This window comes from Caretta caretta, chromosome 2 (genome assembly GCF_965140235.1).
Source record: "Caretta caretta isolate rCarCar2 chromosome 2, rCarCar1.hap1, whole genome shotgun sequence".
NCBI classification, from domain to species: Eukaryota; Metazoa; Chordata; order Testudines; family Cheloniidae; genus Caretta; species Caretta caretta.
In genome coordinates, this window is record NC_134207.1 from 186,172,710 (window position 1) to 186,192,389 (window position 19,680).

Genomic DNA, 19,680 nt, shown 5'->3' on the forward strand with positions numbered 1-19,680 from the left:
AGGCCATGAGATGGAGGGAGAATGCAAGATATTCCCATGGCCATTAGATGTTAAGTCTGGCGGAAGGAGTAATGGGTTCAGTGGACAACTTGATAAGATCATCAACTCCAGGTACCACGAGGGGCTCAACCAGGCAGGAGCTATCATGACCCTGCCAGCATTTTTTCTGACCTTTCTGAGTACTTTGGAGAATTAAGAATTGGAGGGACACATGCTTCCTCTAAACAAAAGAGGCATTTAGTGTGCCTCTCATTTACTGGAATTGCCACCTCATAGGCGTGTATCAATACTTAAATCCAGGAGACATAAGGTGGGGCATTAATAAATCCCAGTACCAGAAAACTCCATCAGAAAACAAACAAAATAAAATAAGGAAGTAAAAACTTCCAAAAGTAGTGAGAAAAAAACATCTGCCATTGGGCAGTTATGGCTCAATATATTCACAGTTATTTACAGGTAAGAACAAATAGGAATGTGAGAAGATGCAGACCCTGAGGAGCCCCATCTTGCTGCCACAGGCAGTGAGAAGAGACTGATTGGCGGTTGGGCCACTTTGGCCATTGTGCCCGCAGTATAGGAGCATGAGGACACTGTGTGCATGTGTGCACCCCCAACAGACACTGCTGGCCAAATGACTGATCTCAAGCACATGTGGTGCGTGGAATACATATGGACAAGCACTTGGAGAAGAAGCCACTCTTACACGAGATATCTGAATCTTCTTCAGCAGCCCTTAGAGTCTCCCTGGCTGTCACATGCTTTGCGTAGGCCATAATGTTGTGATGCAATTACCTAAAAAGCATTGACCTCCAGAACCATGATGAATTCAAGTTTGTAGTAAATCAGATGTCCCTCAGCACTGTATTAGTGGCTGGTTGATCTGTGGATTTCAGGAGGCTGGCAGCAAGAGCCAAGGCAGCTAATTCAATGGTTGGGCACCAGCTCTGGCTTTCACCCTAGACAACAGTTAATTCTTCAGAGAAATCCTGTATGTCTCAAAATTCTCTTGTAAAAAATTAAGGGGGAAACATGATTACACATGATGAACAGAGACAAGCCAAAGCATTTGTTCCTCACTCTAACAAAGCTGCAGTCCATCCAAGAAAGCTTCTATTCTTAGTGGACCTGGCAGAAGCTTATTAGTAGGTTTTATGCAAGCTATGTCAGTGGGTGAATCTTTGGTTCACTAATGCAGTGGTTCTCAAATATATTTGATCGCGGCCCCTTTCTTTGTATCTGTAATTCTTTATGCCCCTAGTGCCTGGCCGGCAGCCGCTGCTCTCTGACTGCCCAGCACTGAAGGCAGAGTGGAGAGTAGTGGGTGCTCCGGGCCTGGAGCACTCATGGGGAAAAATTAGTGGGTGCTCTGCAGCCACCGGCAGCTTCCCCCATGCCCCAGCTCACCTCTGCCTCCGCTCCACTCCGCTGCCTCCTTCCCTGAGCATGCCACTGGGTCCTGCTCCTCCCCCCTCCCTCCCAGCACTTGCACCATGAAATAGTTGTTTCATGTGGCAAGCCTGGGAGGGAGGGGGGAGGAGGGGAAATGCGGTGTGCTTGGGGGAGGAGGCAGGGATTTGGGGAGGGATCCAGTGGGGCAGGTGGGGGTCGGGGGGTGAGCACCCACAAGTGCTGCCAAAAGTTGCCACCTGTGGCTGCCTTCAGAGGTGAGCGTCCTGCCACAAGCCGCTGCTCTTCAGCCGCCCAGTTCTGAATGTGCACAGTAAGTTATTTTTTTCCTAATGCATCTCACACCCCTTTCCCCCCCCCAAATATACGTTGAACCCCCCAATTTGAGAACCTCTGCGCTAATGGAAATCACCCCTTTAAAAATATTACTTCTGAGTTTGTCCCGACTTATATGTTCACAAAAGAGAAATGTTTTAAAGCTTTCTTGAACTTTGAACCCTTATGGCTAAAGATTCAGAATCCTCCATATGAAAAGAGAAATGGGAGCTCTGTTTATAAAGACATACATCTTCCAGATGACAGGTTTCAGAGGAACAGCCGTGTTAGTCTGTATTCGCAAAAAGAAAAGGAGTACTTGTGGCACCTTAGAGACTAACCAATTTATTTGAGCATGAGCTTTCGTGAGCTACAGCTCACTTCATCAGATGTATACCGTGGAAACTGCAGCAGACTTTATATACACACAGAGAATATGAAACAATACCTCCTCCCACCCCACTGTCCTGCTGGTAATAGCTTATCTAAAAGCTATTACCAGCAGGACAGTGGGGTGGGAGGAGGTATTGTTTCATATTCTCTGTGTGTATATAAAGTCTGCTGCAGTTTCCACGGTAAACATCTGATGAAGTGAGCTGTAGCTCACGAAAGCTCATGCTCAAATAAATTGGTTAGTCTCTAAGGTGCCACAAGTACTCCTCATCTTCCAGATGGACTTTCTGCATTTTTCAGTAGTGAAGAACAGAGTACCATCTAACTACATTAGCAAAATGTTATGTGGTAGAGACATTTCAGTTACTGAGAAAGGACTACATCATTCACATATCCAGAAATACATTAATTGAGGAACTGGATGTTTCAGGCCACTAGGAATAAGCTACAATCCCATTTACTTCTGTGTATTCCCAATTCAAATCCAGTCTAGGCTAATGCCTAATATCATGATTACCTGATGGTTATTCAGTAGCATATGTGACCATAGTCTCAAACCAGTGCCTAACTGATAGGTATCTCCATCCCAAAACTGCCATCAAAATTGGCAGTAGTTTCGGACAATTTCAAGAAAAAGCCCAAAGACTGAATGGGGACAGACAGAAATAGAACTACTTCCTCACCTCCAGGCCTGGTCCACCCCACATTACAGTTGAAGAACTGTGCCACACTGCTGCTGCCCGTGCATACCAGTTCTGTGTTTAAATAGAACTGAAGTTTCTAGAACTGTCAGCCCAACAGCTTTCCATTGCAGTAAAAGTTGCTTAAATTACAATTAAGTAAATTGTAAAAATAAGCTTCAAAATGTCTGCATCATCCAGCCACAGCTAGATGGATTATAAACTGCCCTTGACTGGTTTAATGATGGAAATTTACATCATTTCCTAAGCTCTTCAATGTGGTGTGAATATAGTAATTGTTATAAATATTCAGTTTTAAATCTCAGTGAGTATTTAGTGTCCAAACCTCCAACTGCCAGAAGCTGGATCACTCAAAATTGCCCTGTTGTTTTCATTCCCTCTGAAGGATCTGGTGCTGGCCACTGTTGGAAGACAAGATACTGGGCTAGATGGACCATTGGTCTGACCCAGTATGGCTGTTCTTATGTTCTAACTGTAGTTTCATAAAAAAGAGCAATCTAATAATCAGCTGAAGACTTTGATCAGTCTACTGGTTCCACATACAAATGGATTCCACAGACTCAGTATGACACATAGGTACGGCTACAGTTCTGTCAAAGTGGTCACGGATTCCATGACTTTCCAGGATCTCCATGACTTCTTCTGGGGCAGGGCTGGAGCAACTGTCAGCCCTGGGGGCTGCTGGAGCAGCAGCTGACTGAACAGCTGACTGGCGGCCAGCGTCAGGGCTGCCAGAACAGCAGTCCACGGCCAGCAGGAGCAGCAGCTGAGGTTGGATGAGTGCTCCTGGGGCTGGAAAAGCTGCTGTCAGCCCCTGCCACAGGAGCAGCTGCAAACCCCGGCGGCACTGTTTGTCCCCCATCACTCCCACCCAGGGTATTTTTAGTAAAAGTCCGGGATAGGTGAATATTTTTCTGTGAATTTTTGTTTGTTGCCTCTGACCTGTCCCTAACTTTTACTAAAAATAACTGTGACAAAATCTTAGCCTTACACATACGTAGACAGCACCACATTTGAGTCAAACTCCTGGGGAAAAATCCAGCCATTAAAACTTTCATACACTGTCACTGAAGCACGTACAGAACTACATGTCCACCTATTCACAAAACATTCTCACATCTTGGATCTGAATCTTTGTTTACAAAACATAAGCTTTATAGTTAAAGGTGTTTTAAATAAACAATGCTTTGTTGTTGATGTATACAGTGCTCCTTTGAAGAAATGTATGTGGTTTATAGCCTTCCCAAGAAGTGCTATAAAACAAGAAAAGTCCTCAAACAGTAAACAGGACAAAGCTAAGAACTTACTGTATGTTCATTCATATTTGTCTCCAAACATCAGGACAGGCAAGAATGAAAGTTGTTAAAAAAAATAGCAGCTTTCCTTTATGTTTAGAGGTTAGTCGAGCAATAGGAAGTGTGTGCAGTTTTCCATACTGCAGTACTCCAAAGAGGAGTAAATAAATTAAAGTTGGAGGCAGAATAGTTTATCCCAATACAAAGTAACTAACATTTTGTTGGCGATAAGTGCTGATATATTGTTATGCTATTTTGCTATAACAATGAGTCAAAACAGAGGAATTTTAATTAGAAGAAAGTATTGAAATAGTAACCACTGATCAGCTAGACTGTTCCATATGCTATTACTCAGTGTTCTGTTGTACCACAATAGCATTTTACTTTGCAGTTTTTATAGTACCTTTCCTCTGAGGATCTTAATACACTATGAACAATGAATCAATACTCTCAACACCCCTGTGAGCTAAAGAAGAATTATTCCCATTTTACAAAGGATTACACAGGCTGGGAATTGGAAACTAAATATTCTGAGTCCCAGGTTTCATACTATAATCTCTAGACAATACTCCTCTAATTTTAGACCATCATATTATGTATCAATGGTACTCTTTAGGTTTTCATGTGTATTTTAAAAAGACTAAACATATAATGGTTCACTGAATTGTAATATACGTAAATAATAGTCTGAAGCATCTATTCCTTTATTGACTTGAATGGGAGTTGGGCTCATAGTATTTGAAATTTTTACCTACACTGGCTCATTGCCCCCCCCCCCCCCACTTGTAATATACATGCACACTGCTACATATCATGTAACCACAGAGGCCCTGATGCAACCAAACATTTAAGTGCCAGCACATTAGCAGTCTCATTGAAGTATGTTGTTTTACCACATGGTTAAAGTTGGCATGTGCATAAATGCTTGCCTATGACATGATTATATGAGGTGCTGATGAGCACCTCTGACTTCTGTTGAAGTCAGAATCAAGGTCTTACACAGTGGTGCAGATAGATCTAGCCTGGTATTAATACAGGGCTCAATTAATATCTGCGGGCAGTTAAAACTGTACATCATGGTTAGGCTTGGGAAGGATTAGATTTTTATTGGTAAATGCCGATAAATTTTGAATTCACCGGACACACACAAACTGATGAAAAAATAATTCCATCAGTAATAATTGAAATGTATACATAAGAAATAAAAGAAAAATGCTGCTTGAGAGCTTATTAGATTTTGATTTAAGGTTGGTTTCTTTGTATATTTTGACATGTGATGTTGACAATTTGTGTTTTTGATGGCTTATAAAGCTTTAGCTTTTTTACTCTCAACATCTACTGTCATTAAATAATTGTCGGACCTCCCCCCATAATTTCCTGTAACTGTGAAGGAGGGAAGAAGATGAAATGCTTAATTTCCATAATTTTGTGCAAATTTGAACATTTAAATCGATAAAAATAAAAAGGTTAAAAATAAGCATCATATATATTGGTCAAACTTATTAAAACTAAAAATTGAATTCTGCCAAGCCTCATCGTGGTGCTTGGCTGTCTACACCTTTGGCTAGAATATTTTGCGTCTAATACAGGAGTTCTAAACTATATTTGTGAAAAAGAGGAATAAGAAAAAGGCATTAGAGGTAGAGACTAGCAATGTAGATCCAAAGAGAGGAAGAACCACTAAAATCAATGCATAAAGAGATTGAAACAAGAGACTTTTCATGTTCCAAATAGGAACTATTTTGTTAAATAATCAGAAATAATAACTTTTGATTAAAAAAAAATATGCTTAACCCTAGGGGAGAGGAAAGAGATGGTAAAATCGTGTTACACTATGTAGTAGCCTGCCATTGAAACATGTAGACAGTGAATAGATACAAGGGATAAAGTATCAAACACTATAGAGAAGGCAGATCCTAGGCAAATATTCGGTGCATTCTATCTGCCTCAGACAGATGCCTAAGGCTTCCCATTTCTCTCATTTCAGCAATACTTTTGTTGCTTATGTTGATCAAGTATTTTTAATGGACTGCACAAAGGGAGAGCTGCAGCTATAACACTGGGGTCTGCAGCTTCCCATGCCTTGTTGGGGAGAGATCAAAAGCTACTTTCATTTTTCCTTTATCCTCATCCGTAGTGAAGTGGCAGCAACTTTGCACAGGGAAGCACTGAGAGTGAGGAATAGAGGGGAGGAGATCAGTAGCTGGATGCTGCTGACGTCTGGGCTGCACCTGATGACAGCATAGCTAGTAATAAAACGTGGCAGCTGAGAGCAAAACAAACAGGTGGAGAGCGGGGGGGGGGGGGGGGGGGGGGTAGAGGGAGAAACGGCTGTCGCACTACTGCTGCCTGCCTTCCTGCCCCAGAGACAGTGACCCCTGGCAAACTCACTAGCAACAGCTGAATTTAACAGTGTAAGAGGAAATCAGCCAACAGCTTTAATCTGAATTTATTTCTGACTTTGCTTTTCTTCTTCCTCATCACAGCAGTGACCATCTCTTAGTAGAGCACAGTGCATCATCTCATCCTAAAATGCTTTTCTGGCACAACCAGCCTGAACACTATCATCATCACCAGTATCCCACCAGTAACAGCAACTCTCTGTGGTAAGGAAACAATGGACAGGGGTTCTTCATTTTTAAAAAATGAGGGGTTTTTTTCCAAAAAAGTACATGTATAGAAGAAAGTGAAATATATACTAAAAGAACCCTCCAAATCCAGTAATTCATATAAGAAATCAGGTGGCTTTATTCCATTTACCAGAAAAGATTTAATAGCAGTCTTTGTAGTGGAGTCTTTCATTACTAGAACTTCATTGTTTTTGCAAACCATACCACAATACATATGCTAGTAACAGGAATATCGATATTTTGCCACTAAATATATTTATAAATATTTATACGTGTGTGTGTATATATATAACTAATCGTAAAATTTAATTTACAACAATTGAAACATACAATATGGGCTAATTCCATATCCAGTTTATATGAAGTGTGTGGGTTTTTATGTATATGGAATAACCCTATAAATTCATAAAAACACTGAGATTTCATGTGTACTGTGGAAGTGCATATTATTTATTGAAATTCAATTGATCTGCAGCAAAAGTATGTGTGGGAGGGTATAATGTAAAGTTCAACACATGCCAGTGGAAATTGTACATAGTGAAATTCTGATGCAATATATAGCCAGTTTCATCAGAATCCTTCCACAGGCTATGAATTTGCTTTACCTGTTCAGAAATTAAATATTTTCTGGTATTCAAGCTGTTTAAAACTAAAAATTAATATTTCTAATAAAAGGAGTAAAAGCTTTTAGAAGAACTCAGATAAGTACAGTGTCTCAGGATAGTCTTGCCTATTGTATTTGAATCACAATTTATAACTTGGTTTACTTTTATTCGGAATAAACTTTAATTTACAGTGGTGTTGAATATAGTGTTCCTTTACTAAAGGTTTATATTATATACATATCTTAAAATATGTTTCTGAAAATTCTCAGACCATGTAAAATGCTATTTTATATCACAACAATTTTACATTTATCCTTTTTGGACTATTGAATAAGATGTTTCGATTAGAAATGTGTTTATAAATTTACATGATTAGAAATGTAAAAAAGAAACCCATATTTGGATCCTGATAACAAAAAAGTGGAATTCAGATGGTCTGTTACAGAATCACCAGAATCATTCAGTGGGATTTTATATAATCAAAATTCATTTCAATACAAAAATTTCAGGGGATCTGAAATTCAGGTAATAGGAATTTGGCTAATAAGAGTTTTCCTGTACTATATTAATAAACATACAATGTAATGGGTGAGGTCCTGTACAGAAGGGCTACTCACATGTGTTAAAGAAAGCACATGCATAGATCTTTTCAGAAACAGGGCCTAAGCTGCAGCGTTAAGTCCTCAAAATAGTCAGGAAATGAAAAAGTCAAGGCAGCCTGCTCAAATTTAGGTTACAGTCCTGCAAGTTGCTCTGCACTGGCAGGCCCCTGCTGAATTGTTGGGCCCCAGTCCTGGAACTGGAAGTCAACAGGGTTCCCTGAGGAAGCAGCGGTGCAGCTACACAGATTCGATTGGAAGTTCAGGCTGCTCCCATGTGAGAATGCATTATGAAAGTCTGTAACTACATGATCCACATTATTTCTCAATTATATTTCATAAAATCTTTTCTTTGACCTTAGGGATACATATGTAGCAATCTGTTATATTACTAAACTCTGTGCGGGTGGGTGGTGATGGTGTTGTATACTTATGCTATCTACTTTATCAGTATATCTTAAATTATTACTACTTTTTATATAAATAGTCATCTCTCTTATGTTAATAATCAGTGGTCTGATCCTGAAACCAGTGGCAATAGGATCAGGCCTTTAGGCAACAACCAGATACTCTCTACATTTTCTTTTCATGCAGGAGCAGAGCACAGCTTTCCTTAGGGCAACTGATGAGCTGAAGTAGTTAATTATACAGCTATCAGACCTTGACTAGATGGCAGCGGTATGTAGGGTTTGTGTAGCTACCTGTCACACTGCAAGGAAAAGCTGCATCCGTGCTCACTGTGCTACATAGCTACACGTGGCAGTGAAAGGCTCCGGCAGTGGGGAGGCAGCAGGATACTACACTGCTAAAAATAGCAGTTAGACTTGGGGGGCCCTGCTTGGCTGTGTAGAGAGCCATGTAGTGTGTATACTCTAGAGTTCAGGCATGTAGGACACTCTACTTCACTTGCCTAAGCCATGCCTCACTATCAAAGCTGCTATTTATACCCAGGCTAGCTGAGCGTGCAGGTCTGTACTCTACATGCTGCTGTAAGTGTAGACGTACCTTTAGATGTAAACTCAGATGGCCTATGTATACTAGCAATTTTTCACTATTACTCTTGATTGTTACCCTTAATCTGTATATTACTGACCTCAGTTTGGTGGGGAGCAGGGTATGAATCCTGCACCTTCACAATAAAAAGCATGACCCTCTGGCACTTAAGCTAAAGGACTAAGTCCTGTAGTGGAAAGCTCATAAACCTCTTATATAGGCAAACCATTAGAGTGGGACAAAGACCCGTGTTCTCCTAGTATGTGTTTTATGTAATAAGTGATGTAGGTAGTGTTTGCTGTGTGCTGTTCCTAAATATTTTTTACTGATTCACTGGCATACACGTTACATCTAAAGTTGTAGGGGAAAAAAGTATGTTTGAGAAATAGTATGTGATCATGTAATTAAAGACAGAATTGTAATGGCTATGCATAAGGAGGCAGAGTTCAGCTTGAGTGTGCAATTTCCCAACTCCATGCTTAATTGTGCAACCTCAATGCTCTCTTAATCATAGAAGCATAGGACTGGAAGGGACCTCAGCAGATCATCTAGTCCAGTCCCCTGCACTCAAGGCAGGACTAAGTAATAACTAAACCATTCCTGTTTGTCTAACCTGTTCTTAAAACCCTCTAATGACAGAGAGTCCACAACCTCCCTAGGCAATTTATTCCAGTGCTTAACCAAACTGACGGGAAGTTTTTCCTAATGTCCAACCTAAACTTCCTTTACTGTAATTTAAGCCCATTGCTTCTTGTCCTATTCTCAGAGGTTAACAAGAAAATGTTTTCACCCTCCTCCTTGTAACAACCTTTTATGTACTTGAAAACTGTTACTATGTCACCCCCTCAATCTTCTCTTCTCCAGACTAAACAAACCCAGTTTTTTTCAATCTTTCCTCATAGGTCATGTTTTCTAGACCTTTAATCATTTTTGTTGCTCTCCTCTGGATTTTCTCCAGTTTGTCCACATCTCTCCTTAAATGTGGTGCCCAGAATTGGACACACTACTCCAGTTGAGGCCTAATCAGCATGGAGTAGAGCGGAAGAATTACTTCTCGTGCCTTGCTTATAACACTCTTGCTAATACATCCCAGAATGATGTTCGCTTTTTTTGCAGTGGTGTTACACTGTTGACTCATATTTAACTTCTGATCCACTATAACCCCCAGATCCCTTTCTGCAGTACTCCTTCCCAGGCAGTCATTTCCCATTTTGTATGTGTGCAATGGATTAAGTGGAGTACTTTCCATTTGTCCATACTCAATGTCATTCTGTTCACTTCAGACCATTTCTCCAGTTTGTCCAGATCATTTTGAATTTTGTTCCTATCCTCCAAAGTACTTGCAACCCCTCCCAGCTTGGTATCGTCCGCAAACTTTATAAGTGTACTCTCTATACTATTACCTAAATCATTTATGAAGATGTTGAACAGAACTGGGCCCAGGACCAATCCCTGTGTTTTTCCATGTGGAATTTATTTATTTTTTTTTTTAAGAAATGAGATGTGGGGCAAATATAAACATATAAAGGAATTTCGTTCTTACACATTTTTTTTCATAATGTGAATAAATTCTGGTCTGGTACTGCTGAACTGTCATCACCAGAACACCCTGATTCCTGGGCCACAGGAGGTCTGGAAGAGAGAGCTCCTCTCCTGTGAATTGTAGGTGCTGCAGAGTTCTAAAGATGTATCCAAGAGTGGAGTTCCCTCCTGCGCACCTTATAAAGTACATAGAACCCTCCCTCGACCCCTTTGTTCCTGTTCTTAGCCTCACTGAGTACTTTGAGTTTAGACTCCAATCGTGCAATATGATTTAGTTCAGACCCCTCCTGTGTCACAAATTTAGTGGGACTCTGTCTCGGTATAAGAGTTAGATTGTAGGACTGAGATCTTATGAGGAAATGCACACAAAATGTGCTACATGTGCACAGTATATGATTTCCTAAATTTTGTAATTTGGTTAAATCAGATCCAGTTTTCATTGGAACACTCAGTCACTTCTAAATTATGACTATTTACATACTAAGCTTAAACTTTCTACTCCATCCCCCCATTCTAGCTGCAGAGCCAGTCCCCGGTTAACCAGTGTGCACTCAGTGCACTTGCACAAGATCCCCCTCTCAGTCCGTTTGTGTCTGAGCCTGCGGAGCCACATGTCCACTTGCACACAAGAGGTCAAGTTCACCAGGTTGCGCGTGCGCCTTCTTGAGATGTGGCTCAGGATGGTTTACTCCTCTGCCCTGCATTACCTGGACAGATTGATTCACCTTCCTCAACCAGTCCTAAATTCCTTGTGCTGGTGGGAGTCCCCATGCAATGTGTGCCAAGGAGTCCCCTTCACTCTGCCCTCTCTGACTAAGTCAGTGGTTACTGATATTTCCCTTCTGGGTTAGCGGGCGCATCTGGACTCATGGAGGGTGCAGGGCTTGTGGCTGGAACAGGAAGCCTCACTTCATATCAATATGCTGGAACTTCGGGCCATCCACAATGCATGTTGTGCCTTCCAGGACCGCATCAGACACTCATTGGTTCACATACTCACTGACAATACTACCATGATGTACTATGTGAACAAGCAAGAGGCGGTGCATTCCAGGTTACTCTGCCTGAAGGTGATCAACCTGTTGAAATTTTGCATCAAAGAAGACATCATCCCAATAGCAATCCATTTTCCAGGGGTTCAAAATAGTCTTATGGACCATCTCAGCAGGGTTTTCTCCCTGTGCCACGAGTAAAGGACAGTATTCTCCAGGTCATCTTTGCAACATGGGGCAGCCTCACAATCAATCTGTTTGTGACGAGGGAAAACAGGAAACATCGACTATTCTGCTCTCAAGAGGGCCTCAGCTGGGGCTCCCTCTCAGATACCTTTCACTGCAGCTGGTTGTCTGAATCTTTTGTATGCCTTTCCACTTACTCCAGTCATTCCTGAGGTCGTCCTAAAGCTCAAAGCAGATTGGGTCAAGCTCATCCTCATTGCTCCAGCATGGCGAAGACAGTGCTGGTTCTCAGATCTCCTTCCTCTGTCAATTCAGCCTCCCATATTGCTTCCTCTCCATCCCTATCTGCTCACTCAGAACCACAGCTGCACCCTCCATCCTGCAATCAGCTCCCTGCACCTCACAGTATGGCTGCTGCATGGCTAAATGAAGAGGAAGAACAGTGCTCAGAGGCTGTCCAAAAAGTCCTACTCAACAGTAGAAAGTCCTCCACTAGCACGGTCCAGTTAGCAAAATGGAAGAGGTTTTTGGTGTGGTCATTGGCCCATGGGACCCAACCAACAGATGCTTCCATCCAGGACATCTTGGAGTACCTGTAACATCTTCAGAAATCAGGCCTTGTGCTCACTGAAGGTGCATTTGGCAGCAATATCAGTGTTCCATCCCCTGATACAAGGGAAGTCAGTTTTTTCCAATGCCATGGTGATCAGATTTCTGAAAGGGCTTCTCCACTTACATCCTCCGGTCCAAAAACATGGTTCTGTTTTGGGACCTACACAAAGTTCTTGCAGCTCTGATGGGCTCTAACAGAGGGCATCCTACCCACTGCCCCTCCTGTCTCAGAAAATCATGTTCCCGATAGCCATCATATCAGCAAGAAGAGTATGAGAGTTGCAGGCCCTAATGGCTGAGCCACCTTACACTCAGTTCTCCAAGGATAAGGCAATGCTGTGATCACACCCACAGCTTGTGTTCGTGTCTTATGCGGACCGCATAAAGGGACCAAGAGGTCTCTGCACAGACCATCTCTAGAGGGATAACATCCTGTATCAAAGCTGTGTATGAGATAGCTTTGGCTACGCCTCCTTGGTGGATACGGGCTCTCTCCACGAGGGCAGAAGCAACATCAACAGTGACATCCTCGGTGACATTTCCATATTGGACATATGCAGGGCAGCCATGTGGTCGTCCATACATACATTTACAGACCATTATGCTATTACCGCATCTTCCAGAGCGGACACAGACCTTGGAAGGGTGGTCCTGTGATCCCTATTGCAGTAGACTCCAAGCCCTGCCTCCAGACTGGGGAATCCTCACGAGTCACTTGACTACACAGCTAAGTGGACTACACATCTGCATCGACTCAAAGAAGAAACCATTACTTACTGTAACTGTAGCTCTTTGAGATGTGATGCAAATGTGTATTCCATGACACATCCTCTGTCCTCTCCGCATCAGAGTCTCCTCTCAGGGGCTTTTGTTGCAGAGGAACTGAGTGGGGTCGGGATGGTGCTGCCTCACATATAGTCAGGGGAAGAGAGACGACCATGAGGCGCAAGTGCCATAAGTGCTGACTCTGTGGGTACTCTGGGGCTGGAGCTGGTGAAAATTAGCTGGTGCCCCGCACCCACCGGCAGCCAAGCTCCCCGCTCGCCGCCTCCTCCCCCACTGAACGCACTGTGTCCTTGCTCCTCCCCCTCCCTCCCAGCCCTTTCCACCCACGCCACCAAACAGCTCTGTGGCGGCACTTAGGATTTTCAGGGAGGGAGGGAGAAGAGCAGGGATGCGGCACGCTCAGGGGAGGAGGCGGGGCAGGGGCGGGGACTTTGGGGAAGGGGTGGGATGGGGACTTTGGGGAAGGGGTGGAATGGGGTCAGGGTGAGTCAAGCACCCACCGGGCAGAGGGGAAGTCGGCGCCTATGGCAAGTGCCACCCCTCTGTAGGTATTGCTCAGCAAAAGTCTCTGGCTCTGGCACACTGGGCGCACGCACACCTAAGTGGAGTATGTGTCTGCATCACATCTTGAAGAAGCACAGTTAGAGTGAGTAACAATTTCTTTGTCTGAATGCTGTTTATTTTTGCAGTAAGAAAACAATAATAGTATTGCCAATCCCAGGCATTCATAAATCATGCATCAGGCCCCCAAAAATCATGAGATGGGTTTACAAATTCTAGATTTTTTTTTTAATGGGTTATTTTTATTTGCCTTTTGAACCATTAGAGTTCATGTTTTCAAACTTTTCTCCACAACAAGGGCTAGAAACTTATTTTTTCTTTGTGAGAATCTCAGCTTTCTTTAAAATCATATAATTTGAGTAGCTAAGGATTTAAGAAACACACCAGGTATCATAAGCATTACAGTAACATTACAAGAATTGGCCACATTGAAATACAATATGTGAGAGAACAGAAGTAAAGTCTCCAGGAGAAAGACCACAGTGTGTCTTGTTTGAAAGTCTGGTCTGAGCTCTAAAAAACAAAACGGCTGCTGCTCACTATTCTCAGAGCGGGGATGATATACACATAGGCGCCAACTTCCTCTCTTTCCCGTGGGTGCTCAATGCCTCCTCTTCCCCAGGCACTGCCTCCACTCCACCCTTTCCATGAGGCCCCGCCTCTTCCTGCCCCTGCCCCGCCCCCATTCCAACCCTGTCCCCAAATCCCTGCCCCGGCCCTGCCTCCTCCCCAAGTGTGCCACGTTCCCGCTCCTTCCCCACCCTCCCAGACCTTGCTAATGCTGCCAAACAGCTGTTTGGCAGTGGCCGGGCAGGAAACACTGGGAGCGGGAGGTAGGCGGAGGAGCGGGGATGCGGCACGCTCAGGGGAGGAGGAGGTGGGGGTGGGGTTGAAGGTGAGGGGAGCTTGGCTGCCAGGGGGTGCAGAGCACCCACTAATTTTTCCCTTTTGGTACTCCAGCCCCGGAGCACCCACGGAGTCTGTGTCTATGGATATACATTTAAATTAGCAATACACAGAAAACAAAAGGCATCACAGTTTCATAGCTACATACATCATGTAGGTAACCAACCATTAGGGATGCACAAGGAGTCACTAGGGTCCCTAAGCTGTGTCAGCCACATGCCTTTAACGGTTGGGAAAAAATTAATGTTGGTATCAGAAGGTTTCATAGATGACATCTGGAACTGAGCAGTTGGCGAGTGAGAAATCTAAAGTATAGTGATAGCAGCAGGACCTCCCTGAGAAGGAGAGTCAGGAAAGTGTAAATGCAGTGAAAGTGAAAAATAAAGACTGAGTGAGCAAAAGAAGAAACTAAGAGAATAATAGAGGGAAAAGCAAGATGAGAAATTCTCCTGACAGGATATAGTGAATGAGCTCCTGGTGTGTGTGCTTGCTCTTGTTGCCCTGAATTAAGAGTTTGAGTTATATAATGAATTAATGAGGTGAATCTGCTAATGTCAGACAAGATTCTGCAACTGCCCCTGACCTCCTGACCAAGGGATGATGGATCACCAGCGAGGAAGAGCTCCATGGTAGTTGGGAGAGGGCGGTCACAGAGGCAGACAGTCTGGAGCCCTGCAGAGAGCCCCTGAAAGCAACTGGGGAAGGGCATATTTGGACCCACTAGGTGTTCAGGCCAATGAAGCCTTAGCTGCTTAAGCACCCCTACAAGACTTCCTCAGCTGTGGTACACTTGGCTTTCAAGACAAGAGCCGGTGTGTATCCGGGCTCTTGAGACCCTGCAAGAGGCCGACGCTTACAGCTGTTTGGCCCATCTTTTGTGTAAATTTTGAAATGAAAACTACTTTGTTTACTCTAGTGAGTAAATGCTTACAAGTGCCTTCTGGAAGGCTGTAATTCTGCTGAGAGGGGTCAAGAGGTTGAGGGGATAAAACTATTAGTACTGAGGTACTGATACATTATGGTTTGGGATAAAGAGTTGCAGCCCTAACTACCAAAATTGAGTACTCCTCCTCATATATGTTGAGTTACAACTTGGTGTAGTGCTCTTGGTGATATCTGGACTTACGGACTGAAATTGATGTGGGGATAGAAGAGGAACAAGTTTCTGCAACCTGAAGAGAGAAACCCACAGTACATCTGAATGCATGTCCCTCTCCCATTCCCACCCTCCTTCCCCATCCCTCTTCAGGGACCCTTCTCACAAGAACTGACTTCACCAGGAAACAGATCATCTGTTATGCCTACTGGCCATAGAACCAGTCCCTGCACAACTCAGGGGCAAAGGGTTTTACTCCTGTTATTTCCTGATTCCCAAGGCAAAGGAAGGTTGGAGGCCCATTCTAGATTTAAAAGCATTAAACAAATATGTGAAGGTGCAGAAGTTCAAGATGGTCACGCAGCAGCCATTATTCCAGCTCTAGAGCAAGACTGGTTTTTGGCCCTCAACCTACAAGATGGCTACTTCCACATTTTGATATGACCATAGCACAGGAGATTCCTGTGGTTTACCTTTGGGCAGGACCATTGTCAGTACAGAGTGCTCCCATTCAACCTCTCGTCTGCATCCAGAGCATTCTCCAAGGTTCTCTCTGTTGTAGCTGCACACCTGAAAACATTGGTCATTGTGATTTTCCCGTGCTTAGATGACTGCCTCCTCAGGCCTCCCTCGTCTCAGGATGCCATATGAGCCACTCAGGTGACCACGCACACATTTGCGCAGCTGGGTCTACAGCTCAACTTACAGAAATCAACACTGACCCCAGTACAGTGACTGGAGTTTATCAGAACTGACCTCGACGTTGTACAAGTGAGAGCATTCCTCCCACTACACAGACTCACCGCCCTTACGAGTCCCATCCAGGTTGGCCCTCAAACATCAGCCAGGAACTGCCTGCAGCTGCTAGGTCATATGGAAGCATGCAACTTCATCACCCCAAATGCCCGGATGTTCATGAGGTGTGTTCAGATGTGGCTCACTTCTCTCTATTCCCCAAATAGGGACAGACTAACCAGACTGCTATCACTGCACTCCACAGTAAGGCACTCCCTGGACTGCTGGAAAGACCCATCCAATGTTAGAGCAGGCGTTCCATTCGTGCAGCCATCACCGACGCGGACTCTGAGGGATGCCTCTCTAAAAGGATGGGAAGCTGACCTACACGACTGCAAGGTTCAAGGCAAGTGGACTCCCACAAAATCAACCCTCCACATCAATCTTTTGGAGCTAAGGGCCATCAGAAACATCTTTGCACAATGTCTGCCTTTCATCAAGAACACCCACACAAAGTTCATGATAAATAATATGCTCTTTATGTTTTATATAAATTGCCATGAGGGTGCCTGACAATGTTCTCTCTAATTTTTTACATCCATGTGTGGAATGAATTTTGTTATGTACACAGATATGGAGGTAATGTGTGGCGGTGTTGGGGCTGAGGGGTTTGGGGAGCAGGAGGGGGCTCAGGGCTGGGGCAGAGGGTTGGGATGTGGGGGGATGAGGGCTCTGGCTGGGGGTGTAGTCTCGGCTGGGGCACGGGTTTGGGGTGCGGGAGGGGGCTGGGGCACGGGTTTGGGGTGCAGCAGGTGAGGGCTCAGGGCTGGGGCACGGGTTTGGGATGCGGGAGGGGGCTCTGGCTGGGGATGAAGGCTCTGGGGTGGGGCCAGGGATGAGGGGTTCAGGGTGTGGGATGGGGCTCAGGACTGGGGCAGAGGGTTAGGGTGCAGGGGCATGGGGGGTGAGGGTTCTGGCTGGGGAGTCCAGGGATGAGAGGTTTGGGGTGCAGGCTGCCCCAGGGCTGTGGCAGGGAGAGAGGACTCCCCCCAGCCCTCTCTTGCTGCAGCAGCCTGGGGCCGGGGGAGCGGCGCCTCTCCCCACCTGTGCGGCCCTTGATTGCCGGCTGCACAGCTTAGAGGGAACTTAGGTGCCTGATGTCCTTCCCTCTGCAAAGAAGTATTAAAACTTTGGAATTGGTGCAACCATCGCAATGTGCTCATCTCAGCTGTCTGTCTACTAGGAATACAGAAGATGACAGCCAACAGTCTCAGTTGGAACTTTTCTCATGACTACAAATACGAACTGAACTCAGAGGTGCTTCAAGACATATTTGCCATTTGGGGAACCCCAACTACAGATCTCTTTGCTATTTACCGGAACAAGAAATGTCCTCATTACTGTTCCAGGGCCAGCCTGGGGAAACATTCACTGGGTGACGCTCTCATCTTCCTATGGAAGAGGGACCTCTTGTGTGTCTTTCTTCCATTTCCTCTTCTATCCAAGATCCTGTTGAAAATTTGACGAACCAAAGTGAGAGTTATTCTGATAGCCCCCTTCTGGCCAAGACATGTCTGGTTCCTTTAACTGACACAGATAGCAATATGTCCTCTGGTTCCTCTTTGGCACATTCCCGACATGCACTTTCAAAGTGATGGGCTGATCCTTCACCCCTGTCTGCATCCTCCATCTGTAAGCCTGGCTCCTTCTTTGTTCCAAGACTTAGAGATAGAATGCTCTGATGAGGAGAAAGACGTGTTGCTGTACAGACTAAAGTTGATCACTGATGTACTTATCTACAAAAATGGGAATGATTAAAAGTTTGGTGTCATTCTAAGCATCCAACCTCATCTTCCCTCCCTCTTACTTTACACTACATTTTAGACCTCAAAAGGTCAGAACTCACTCAGCACCTTTACAGTACATCTTGTGGCCGTAATGGCTTTCCACCATCAGATAGACGGATACTCTGTTGTTCGCTTACCCACTGATGCGTAGATTCCTTAAGGGCATTGGAAATCTCTTCCTGCACGTGAGACCACCTGCTCCAACCTATGATCTTAACCTAGTTCTCAGAGTTTTGACTAGACCTCCGTTTGAGCCCATGGCAACTTTCTCTCTCTTACACCTGTCTGTTAAGACAGCATTTCTAATTGCCATCACCTCAGATAGGTGCATAGGAAAAATGGGGGCCCTAATGGCACACCCACCATACATGGTCTTTTTTAAAGAAAAAGTAACCGAGGCTGCATCCCAAGTTTCTCCCTAAAGTTGCCTCCACTTTCTATATGAATCAAGAGAAGCATCTTCCTGTTTTTTCCCCCTAAAGCCACATCATGACAACAGGGAGGCAATTCTGCATATGCTAGATGTTAGAAGAGCACTAGCATTCTACGTGGACAGGACTAAGAACTTCAGGAAGTCCCCATAACTCTTCCTTTTGTTCACAGAAAGATCCAAAAGCTCTGCAATATCAGCTCAAAAACTATCCAAATGGGTCTCTGTGACGTTCCCCTCTGCTGTTATCTGGACCGGTGATCTGCTAGGTCATGCCAATCCTCAACTCTGGAAGCCAGCCTTACCCTACTCTGCTTTGAGAACCCCCACTGCTGGGCTGTTCACGCACAGCCTCTGGCATGTAAACTGCTCCCAGCTACTTGCAACCGAAAGACACTAGCCGATATCTCCGGTCCCAGACACAACCTTAGGAACCTCCGTCTTGCAGTGTCCAGTTATGCCTGCTGGACTCTGCAAGTTTATATTAGATCGTAAATTTAACAAAGAAATTGATACGTAGCAGGCTTGTTACGCAGTTCTTTCTCAAAACTTGGGTCACAGGCTGAGTGCCTGGGTGCACAGATGCTGACTCAGCCATCCTCACAGTGTCCTGGGCATCCTGCCCCAAGTGACTAGTGAGGGAGACATTCCTGTACCCCCATTATTCCTTCCACAGTTTCCTCCTCTGGGCCACCTCCTAAGACACATTTCTCTGTGCTCCCTTGGAAGGGTTCTGTCTCTTGTTCATCTGCAAAACTCTGCCAGCTAAGAACTAGGACAGTTTCCTTAATCACTGACAACACCTCTCCTGCCCCTGCGCCTAAGGGCACGTTGGCTTCTGCTAGAAAGAAGCTGGTCTCAGCCCCTCCCATACTTGGAAGCACACTGCTTCCCTGTGGTACAGAGTCGCAGGAATCCTCACCCACCTCAGTTATTTCTGAGATCCCCTGCCCCTTCTCTGGGTTCTCCTCTGGGACACATTTCTCTATGCTCCCTAGAGCTGGGTTTGTCTCCAGTTCAGCTGTGACCTGCGGGCAGCCAACAACCTG

At 44.6% G+C, this 19,680-nt stretch overlaps 1 long non-coding RNA gene across 4 annotated transcripts in view; it reads right to left on the reverse strand.

Moving 5' to 3' along the window:
* The window catches only part of LOC125631773 (uncharacterized), a 40,936-nt gene that overhangs the window by 16,994 nt on the left and 4,262 nt on the right, over nucleotides 1-19,680 (reverse strand). For 3 of the 4 annotated variants that reach the window (XR_007355057.2, XR_012667166.1, XR_012667165.1), the window contains exons 2-3: nucleotides 17,732-18,150; nucleotides 16,093-16,189 (exon numbers count right to left, since the gene is read on the reverse strand). The exons of the other annotated variant lie outside the window; for it this stretch is intronic. This is a non-coding gene — a long non-coding RNA (uncharacterized LOC125631773). The remainder of the gene's footprint in view (nucleotides 1-16,092; nucleotides 16,190-17,731; nucleotides 18,151-19,680) is intronic. 4 annotated transcript variants of the gene reach the window in all.